Source organism: Hibiscus syriacus, unplaced genomic scaffold (genome assembly GCF_006381635.1).
Source record: "Hibiscus syriacus cultivar Baekdansim isolate YM2019G1 unplaced genomic scaffold, ASM638163v2 tig00110458_pilon, whole genome shotgun sequence".
NCBI classification, from domain to species: Eukaryota; Viridiplantae; Streptophyta; class Magnoliopsida; order Malvales; family Malvaceae; genus Hibiscus; species Hibiscus syriacus.
This window is the reverse complement of record NW_024062745.1, coordinates 2,765,652-2,776,556: the sequence shown is the minus strand read 5'-3', so window position 1 is coordinate 2,776,556 and position 10,905 is coordinate 2,765,652.

Genomic DNA, 10,905 nt, shown 5'->3' with positions numbered 1-10,905 from the left:
CTATCAGATAGAGCAAAATCGCAACTGATAATTTGAGAAAATAAAAACGAAGATAAAGAAGACACAATTTTTACGTGGAAAACCCCTAAATAATATAGGGTAAAAACCACGGGCAACGGTAGAAGAATTTCACTATGAGAAAATAAGAATTACAACTTCTCTCGATCGACCAAGAAGAAAACAATGATAATTCTCTCTTGATAAAAAGGAGAAAACAACTCTCAAGAAACTCTCTAAATTCTCTCTAGTATTGGAAGAAAGTTAGAATGCTTTGGGATGATTTTGAAACTAAATGAGCTAGGGTATTTATAGTTAAAGCTTAAGGACTAATTTGTAAATACTCTAAATTATAATGGCTAAAATTAAGGTTCTACCATTGTTGAAAAATCAAAAATTGTGTATTGCTTTTTGACAATTGTATTCAGTGGATTAATTAAATCCAACTTTCCACTGAAAGATACTCTTTCGTTTGATAAGATTTGTACTATGTGATTTTTAGACATATTGTGATTTTTGAGGAAAAGATCATGCTCGCGACAGCCGCAACATGTTAAGTGACACCCGTAATATCCGCAACCGCGACACTGCAACCGCATCCGTAACAAAATTCACAACCACAATTTGATACTATGGTACCAGCCCTTTGTAGCAGTTATAACAACTATGCAAGATACTCTTTCGTTTGATAAGATTTGTACTATGTTTATGGATACTGAAACGAAGCTTTCTAGTTTTGATGAACAGCTGGATTCTTTGCCAATGAGCGTCAATCTTGTTCAGGGAGAGGTAGCTCGCAGAAGTCCTACGGTCAATAGATCAGACTCTAGATCGAGTCAATTTCATGGATCTAGGAACGGCGGTCGTGGGCGAGGCAGAACACATGTTCAATGTCAACTCTGTGGCAAGCTCTGTCACTTAGTTGATCGACGATGAAGGTTTCTCATGTGTTACTTCTGATTCTCGTGGTCAGTACAAAGAGGATACTGCAAATGTAAGCAATCAGTATTCTTCATCTGGAAACATCAATCTTGGCTGTGAATGTTGTGGTAAAGGGCAGTTGAGTTCGTCTGTGAATAGGCAACCTCAGACTAATTTGGCTCAATCAACCTCTGACAGTTGGGTGGTAGATTCAGGTGTAACCCATCACGTGACATCAGATAACACATGTTATGAACCAATCTGATTTTCATGGTTCAGGTAAATTAACTGTTTGGAATGGCATGCCTCTTACTGTTAATAAGGTTGGTAGTTCAATTCTTTCCTCAACTTCACGAGTATTGTTGTTAAGTGATTTATTACTTGTTCCTTAAATAACAAAGAACTTGTTATCCATTTCAAAGTTTGCTAAGGACAATGATGTCTTTCTGGAATTTCATGCCAATCGAAGTTGTATGCATGATGAAGTTACTGGACGAGTTTTACTTCAAGGGGAAGTGAATGGTGGCCATTACTCCTTTGCAATGAGTAATAATATGAAGCTAGCTGTGTTGTTGATGCCAATTAGGCTCTCAAGTCTTTGTCCTCGGATGAGCTATGCCATAGACGCTTAGGCCAACCATCTAGTGAAACTTTGAGTGATCTCGACGTGCCAAGAGTATCAGTATTAAATGCGTTAAATACACAAAATTTGGCCGTTGGAAGAAGGGAGTATCCATACTCTAGTAAGAGTATCAATACCGGTATTGACACTTACACAGTATTAGTACCAAAAATAGCTAATGGAATTCGTTTTTGTCAAAATCATAAAGGGAGTATTGGTACTCCCATCCCGAGTATTGTTTCTACTGCTTATTTTAACTCAATAGTAAGTACCAATATTGCATGGTTTAAAATCGATTTATGACTTGATTAAAACCTGAAACCCTTTGTAAAAGTGTTTTAAAATTATTCAAGTATATGAGATTAATTTTCAAAAAGAGTAAGGAGTAAAAATGGAGTTTTTGACCATAAAAATAATTTTAATATTCGAATAATTTAGTCGAATATAAACTTAAAAATCGACTCGAAATAATCTTAAAATTTCTTTAAAAATATTATTTTTGGAATATCAAAATATAAAGCATGGTTCAATAATTATTGTTAATCTCTTAAAACTGGTGTTGCCTAATTTAGTTGCCAAGAATGAGACAAGTTTCGGATTCAAACAACTTGATAAACAAAACGATGCGTTGTTAATGAAGGTTCATTTAATGTCTTAGTCAATACAAATCAACTGTGGGTGCGATTTCTTAGAGCCAAGTACAAAGCTGGTGATGGCATTCCTGACGTAATCCAAAGACGAAACTGTTTGCGGTTGTGGCGAGGGCCAAATCTAGTTTGGGCCGATTTCATACGAAACATTTCTTGGAAATCAGAGATGGACGATCTGTTGACTTTTGGTTTGATCCTTAGATCAAGGAGTTGGGTCCCTTAATTAATCACTGCATTGCAGCAGGAGCCATTGGAACTGAAAAAATTACGGTTGACAAAATGGTTGATCAAAGCGGGAATTGACGGTGGAATTTATTTCAAAATCTTCTTACCATGCATGTTCTTCTCTATATAGCTGGGAAGAAAGGTTCGATTCAGTCCATGATAAAGGATGCTATTGTCTGGAATGGCACAAGTGATAGGAGGTTATCAATCAAGTCCCTTATAGAATTCGAATTGGTTTTCCTCTCCACCTACCAATTCTATATGGAGTCTTATAAGGAAGTATCGTGGTATTCAACGTATTATTAAACTTTTTTTATGGCTAATCTGTTATGGGCGATTGATGATGAATATGGAGAGATTTCGAAGTTATTTTACTGTAGACTACAGCTGCCATATTTTCCATAGTCTAATCGAAGACATTGATCATATTCTTCGACATTGTTCGGCAGCCTCATCAATCTGGTTGGTCACAATCAAAGGAGATAAATTGCAGGAGTTCCTGGATATGAACTTTTGGGATTGGTTAATTATGAATTTGTCAAATCCCCAAGGTTTTGTGAGGGATAGCCATGATTGGGATATTTTCTTCGGTTCCATAATTTGAAAGCAGTGGTTTTTGTGTAATTACGTTGTTTTTGAATCCCCGATTAGTGATTCTCGTCCTTTGATTGATCAGTGCAGATATTTGAAGGAGTTTACTTGCAAAGTCATTGCCATGGAAGCTGCGAAGAGACGTTTACAGGGGCAACCGAATACGAGGATCACAATGTGGAGTCCCCCGCCGATGAACTGGGTTAAAGTTAATTCTGTTGGGGGCGAGATATGCACTGAGTTGCTGATGCTTTGGCGAAACTTACTCGAGGCTATGATTTGGAATGCTTGTGGCTCACTACTACTCCGAATGCACTGCTTCATTTGCTGCAGGAAGAGAGTGTTGTTGCTCATGTCCTTTAATCTTTAGACTTGTTTATTTCCCTTGTTCACCAAAAAAAAAAATTAAAATTAAAAGTTCAATGCATATATATATATATAACACAATTCTTTTCCTCTCTTTCTTTCTCCTTCATCAAGATAATAATAGAAAAGTTTTGTACTATACAAATCCAACCTCTCCGGACGGCTAAGGTCCATACTTTATTATCACTAAACAAAACCCTAAACTAGAATTAAAAGCTCTCGTGTAACCTATTAACATGGTTTTCAGAACCGGACCGGTTAGCGAAACGGCTATGTTACCGGTTTACTGGTTCAACCGGTCGAACTGGTCCGGTCGGTCGGAAGAACCGACGACGTCATATTTATTTAAAAAATTAAATAAAAATATCAAAAATATTTAATAAAAAATAATTTTTTATATCACAAGTCATATTCAAAACAAGTCATAATATATATAAGTTAAAAACCATAAAATCAAGTGAAACAAAATGATTCAAATTAACTTCAACATAATATTTAAGGTAAAACATATTAAATAATAAATATAATTATATAACTATAATTAAAAAAAAATTGGGACTAAAAAATCATAACAAAATGATATTGTTTAGTATAATTTTTTTAAAAAAAATAATCTCACATTGCTAAGAAACATAGAAGAGCATCTCAAAAGTTTACAGAGTAAAATATGAGAAAAAAACAATTCCACATTACTAAGAAACATAGAAGAGCATCCCAACTAACTTCTATAAATAATAGAGGTAATTTGACATTCAAAATCATGGAGCCTTTTGGTGAGCATTGAGTGAACTATTCTTTCACTTCAATCAAGCTCGAATTTTAGGCTTCAATCGAGCTTCTAATTTTTTTTTGAGTTCAAGCCTTTTCGAGTTCAAGTTTCAATATTATATTTCGAGTTCGAGTTGAACTTGATAATTTTTAGCTCGTTAGTTTGAGTCGAGTTGAGCTTACTTTTAAAGTTTTCAAGTTTGAGTCGAGCTCAGCAATACTCGAGTTCGATTTGACACGTTTAACAAACAACGTTGTTTGGTTTAATTTAAAAAAAATAAAAATTGGCGATTTTTTTCGTTTTTTAGCCGATCCGATTCAAACGGTTTAACGATTCCAATCGATTCACTAGTAACTATTTAACCGATGTAGATTAAATCAGACTAAACAACGATTTCCGTTAAACAAACACTGCCTATTAGGTTGCAACTTCCATACACGTTGTTAGAGTTCCAAAGTCCTTATGATGATGAGTAGAAGAAAGTGACGTTTTTTAAAGAAAAAAATATTACTTTTATTATGGGTGATTTGGAAGGATACCCAATAAACACTGCAAATCATAAAATACTAATTGAAATAAACTTAAAATTTTAAATCACATAAATGTAATATTTAAAATAATTAAAATTCCGTTCTTATTATGAATTAAAGCTTTTTTTTTTAAAAAAAGTTGGTAAGATTAATTGATTAATTTTTAAATATATTATTATATTTTTTAAACTTTTTTTTAAATAAACAATGTTATTATCATTAACATGTGAAATATTTTTTAACGTTACTAAAAGTTAACCTTATTAATAAAAGTGTCAAAATAATGAATATAATTAAAGTTTAGACCAATTCGAGAGTAAAAACCTTTTAGGTTTTGACTTATAAGAAATTGAGTAATTTAAATACTAGCTTTGAAATAATTTTTTAAAATATTAACTCAAAAATAGATGATTAATTCAGATATTTAATAAATTGAAGTTTTATTTAAATAATTTCTTACGTTTGTATTAAAAAATAGAAATAGAATTTGTCTTTCTTTCTAGACATTGTTGGTTGAAAGCTACAAGACAACAAATTAAAAAAACAGCTTAGAGATTAAGCCGACGATTATTAAAGCATTTTAGACTTTTTCTACTTCCCTGTTTATAATTTAAAAAAAGTGGGTCGAGACTTAATTAAGAACAAAAATAAATTCAACCTGACCTCAATCGATAATTACGTATTTAACACTTAAACTATCAATTTTAGTCCAATTTCGTACCTAGACATTTATTTTTTTAAAAAAAATCATACATAAAGTTTAATTTTTGTTTTGTTTTAATACCCCGTCGATAAAAACTTTAGTTTTTGTATATTTTAATATCACGTTCAAAATATAATATTAAGTTTTGAAAAAATTTGAAAGTTTAGGTATTAAAATAGATTAGAATTGATAGTTTAGGTACTAAATGCATCAAGTTTTTAATGGCATGATACTAAAATCAAATGAAAACTAAACGTTAGGTATGATTTAAAAAATGAAAGTTTAGATATTAAAACTGATCAAAACTAAAAGTTTAAGTACTAAATGCGTAGTTTACCCATATATATAAATATATATATTTGAAATCACCAATATTATTATTATTATTAAATAACAAAAGTTACAAAAATTCAAAAAAGTAAAAAACCATGGACATATCCCGTGAAATCTGCTGTCCTGCTGCTTGCAGCAGCGCCTGACAGCTGGTCGCTTGCGCTGGCGACTAACTTGCTGGTCACCTGCATCAGGCTTCCGTCAACAATCAGATCAAGCAAGCAAGATGCAATCAATTTTTTTTGTTTGTTATATACATGAATTCTCTATAAAACCCAACAACAACATGTAAAAGGGGCTCTCTATTTTAGCAAAAAGTAATAAAAATAATCTTTCTAGTAACACTTTTTTATTTTCTATATTCTTTATTCGAAATAATATAAAAAAAATATGATTTTTATTTTTTTTAATTGAAGATAACAAAAAAAGAGCAAAAACAAAAGAGAGGTTACTTATTCGCCCAAAGACTCTCGTCGACGATGTGAGCCTCCGATGACAGATCCCAACTATGAGAAGAGGCTCGTGGAGGAAAGGAATGACATGTCTTGAAATTACTTCAATCGGACGGTGGTTGGAGGTAAATCAGAGCAACAAAGCCGAAGGATTTCAGCCATGTTTCATGGCCCTGGTAGCCATTTTACGTAAAGGGGAGTTTGGATCTACAACCACCGTGGTGAGATGAACAAATCCGAAAATTTGGTGGCCAATGGCCATTGAAGACGACGGTCGCACGATGACCAGTGACAATGACGTCTTTATCGACGTCTGGACGAGACTAGAGAGAGGGGAGAGAATAAGAGGGAAGATAGAGAGAGAGTTTAGTACAAAATGAAGAAAAAAACAAAAATTGGCTTATTTATAGGCGTACTAAAATGAAATCATTTTGAGGCCTGATGGGCTAACCCTCTCCGCAGCCATCTCACATTTCATTTCTTGCAATTTAGTCACAATTTTTAATTTATTTCATGAATTTCTTAAATTAAATTGTCCTTATTTTGTTATTTTTCCATTTTATGTTCTAATGCTAACTTTTGGTTTATTTCTTTTCAGGTACTCAATATTAGTCGTGCTTTCACATTTTGGTTCATGTTCTATTTATTCAATTCCATGCCTAATTTTTCATTCATTTTAATTTAGCCACTTGTTTTATTTAATCAACTAGTTATTATTTTTCCCCTGAACATTCTATAAACTTGCAATTTAGGCCATATTTTCTTACCTTATTTCAATTTAGTCATTGATTTTAAATTGTTTGTACTAACTTTATTTTATTTTCATTTCAGGTTATTCGATTCAGGTAACTTTGATTCATTCAAATTTAAATTCTTTTATTCATGTTTTAGTCCCTAGACTAATTTCATTTTCAATTTATCTACCTTAGGTTTAGATTTTTATAATTTAGTCCCTAGAATTTAGTTTTTACACTTTAGTACTTAGACTTTAGAGGTATCACATTTTAGCCCTTAAAATTTTAATTATAATTTTAAATTAACATAATCGATTAGGGTGAAAATTAGAGCCTATACCTTAGGTTTAATTTCATCTTAGCCCTTTACTTAGGGGATGATTTGATTTGAGTTTTGCAAGAAAATGCCTGATTGCTCAAATCAATTATCCAATTTAATCATTGGTTCATAAAATCAGCTAGGGTTAATATTAGAGACTTATTTTAGGTTTAGTCCTCTAGTTTTTTTAATTACATAATTTGACAACTTTAGGTAGGAAATCCATTAAATTACTCATATAGTAAAATTAGGCTTTTAAATCGATTGTTTGATTACATTTTTTAAAAGACCTAAGGCAGTGTTCACTTATTAGGGAGTCAATGGTTTATCTTCCGCAAGTATGCTCATGGGTGACTACTGGTGATTCCCGAATTAGGTCGACATCATTTTCAAGACCCCGTCATGATTTCTTAAAATCAAGGCAATGTCCGGTTATTGGGTATAATAGTTGATATCCCACATTCATGCTAGATGGTGAACACTATTGACTTAAATAACCGAACATCATTTTCAATTGTGCATCGATAGTAATTTTTGATTAAATAAAGTTCAAACTCAAGATTTCCAATTTTTAAATATAGGATAATCAACTAGGTACCAATTTTTTGGCGTTGTAGGGGTGCAAATCCTTCCCTACGCGTAACCGACTCCCGAACCTAATTTCTAGTTTTTATAGACCCCAAACTTGATATTTTTATAAAATAAAAACATTTTATTAAAATTACCCGATTTTATGATGTTCCAATCACATCTTAAATGGTTGGTGGCGACTCCTGACATTTCAAAACATTTTCAAAGAAAAACCTCTAAGTTGTACTAGTTTTTTCCCACCCGGGCGAAAAACGACAACAACAAATTGACGACTCCACTGGGGACATTTTGTTTTCTAAAACAAACCGAGAGTCAAACTAAGAGTTGATTACCCTACATTTGGAATTTAGAAATTTGGAATTTGAATTTATTTAATTTACAATTCATTATGTTATTTCAAGAAAAAAAAGATTTTCTCTCTGGTTAATGTTTACACTTTTGTGAATATTTAGGACTGTTGTATATCATAACTCTAAACCCAAGCTCAATCCCAGTTTACCTAAGTAGGGGAAACATCACACCTCATGGGGAGCATTGGGCTTCCTTGTGTGGGTCTGACAAATTACAACTGGAAAGCATCCTAAGTTGTCTGTCCTGATATCAATTATGAGATACGCTTTTAGTGGTGTGATCCCCTAATTTGAATCCGATTTGCAAGCACTACAGCAAAACTGTTCTGTAGCGGCGTTTTTAGCGGCGTTTGTTGATAAAACGCCACAAAAGTATTACATATAGCATGTTTTCAATCCAAACGCCACAAATTGAGACTTTAGCGGCGTTTTTTGTGAAAACGCTGCAATAGAGTATAAATATAGTGGCGTTTTTGTTAAAAACGCTGTTATAGTATGGTATATAGTGACATTTTTCAACAAACACCGTAATTAATAATAGTTTTTGCGTCATTTTTAGACAAACGCCACATAAAGGTTAAACAATAGCGGCGTTTATAGTAAAAACGCCGCAATATAGTAGACATGTAGCGGCGTTTTAGCTAAAACGCCGTAATATAGTGTTAATTTAGCGGTGTTTATACCAAAAACGCCGTAATAGAGTGGTAAATTTGCGGCCTTTTGTATATAAACGCCACAAAAAACATGTGATATAGTGGCATTTTTTAAAAACGTCGCAAAATGTTAAATATAATGTCCTCCCTTTTCTCCCACCCAAACCTTAAAATCATTTCAACTCTTCTTCCCTCACAGTTTCCTCTCTGATACAACAACGACCCTCACACGATTCCAAGCGACGTCGTCTTTTGTCTATCCCGGCGACCAAATCGGCCCTCTCACCGACGAACTATAACACAATTCTACGGTTTGATCCCTCTTATCACTAATGATCTTTTTCAATTTTGTTTTGGTTGGTATTCTGAAAATGGGGAAAACCCAGAAAGCTAACATATTTGAGAAAAAAAGAACAGGTCTTGCCTTGAGTAAGAGAAATTATCGTCGGAATGTCTACGTGGCATCTTTGCTCTGACGATGGATCAAATTATTGCTGGGAGGCTATCGGTCCGGTTTCGCCGTCGAAACTCGATGATGACTCGACAGGAACTCATATTGCTCCATACCCTTCCATGGCCGATCTCCTACTTGAAGGTAAAATTCTATGAATCTTTATGCCGCTATATTTCCCTTTTTGTACGGTCACTCAAATTTCATAGATCGTACGCATGTAGGATCTTTGAAGCTTATTGAGAATGATGATAGAGAAATGGATAAATACCCTATGTTTAGAACCGAATTTGGTAACTCTGTGGCGTTGAAAGAATCTTCAATTGCAAAAGTAGTATCAATCATCAATAAAGACGATGTTGCCTCTACTGTTACTCCAAGTAAACGTTTATATCATCTATTTAAATATATTTTAATGTTTGATTCAATTCCCAAGCACCTCCAATCAAGTTTTATACTGTAGGTGGAGGGTCGTTATCTGTTTCAAGTGAAGCACTGAAACGCGCAAGGAGTCTTCTTGGTGAACCGGAGGTAGGAGATTTATTTGGTGAAATGGATGAAGAGTTTCTCCATATAGAATTTACACAGAGGAAAAACTTAACGATGCGTCGTCAAACAAGGAAAACAGCTTTCCTACGTCCTTTCCCCACGAAGGAGCAATGAAGACTAAATTGTACTGAACAATATGGTGAAGACTGTTTATGCATAAGTACTTTAATGTTTCTAAATTATAATGTATGGTGAAGACTGTTTATGCATAAATACTTTAATGTTTCTAAATTATAATGTATGGTGAAGACTGTTTATGCATAAGTACTTTAATGTTTCTAAATTATAATGTATGGTGAAGACTGTTTATGAATAAGTACTTTAATGTTTCTAAATTATAATGTATTTTGTTGTTAAGTAGTTTTATGCATAAGTACTTCTGTCTTAATTAAAATGTATGGTTGTAACTTTAGGTTATGTATAGAAGAAATGAAATATTTAAAATATGTTAATTTATATAAATAAAGGTATTTAGCGGCGTTTGTATCAAAAAATGCCGCTATATATTACATATTTTAAGGCGTTTTTAGATATAAATGCCGCTAATGAGTAGTACAATAGCGGTAGTTTTTTACAAACACCGCAATAGGTGTATTATATAGTCGCGTTCTTATAACAAAAGCCGCAAAATATTTGTATTTTATTGCCGTTTTTAAATAAAAACACCGCAAAAATTGTTTATTAATGGCGTTTATAACAATCGCCGCAATAGGTGTACTATATAGTGGCGTTTTTAGAAAACGCCGCAATATATTTGAATTGTTACGACGTTTCTAGACACAAACACCGCAATATATATGGACATTAGCTGCGTTTATTAAAAAACGCCCCAATAGAGTATAACTCTAGTTGCGTTTGTATTACAAACGCCGCAATTGTTATTTAAATCCTGCGCGAGCATTTCCCCCCTTCAAATCTCATTCTAAGCCTAATTTCATCGAAAACAAATGCTCCCCGTTGCCATTCTAAACCTACACCGTTGACATAGCTGTAAATTTTTGTCGAATCTATTTCAGTCAAATTTCTTGCTTCCTTGATATAATTCCACAAACCTTGCAATTTCTTCTATTGCCTCCTCTTCATCTCCCCTAATTTCAAT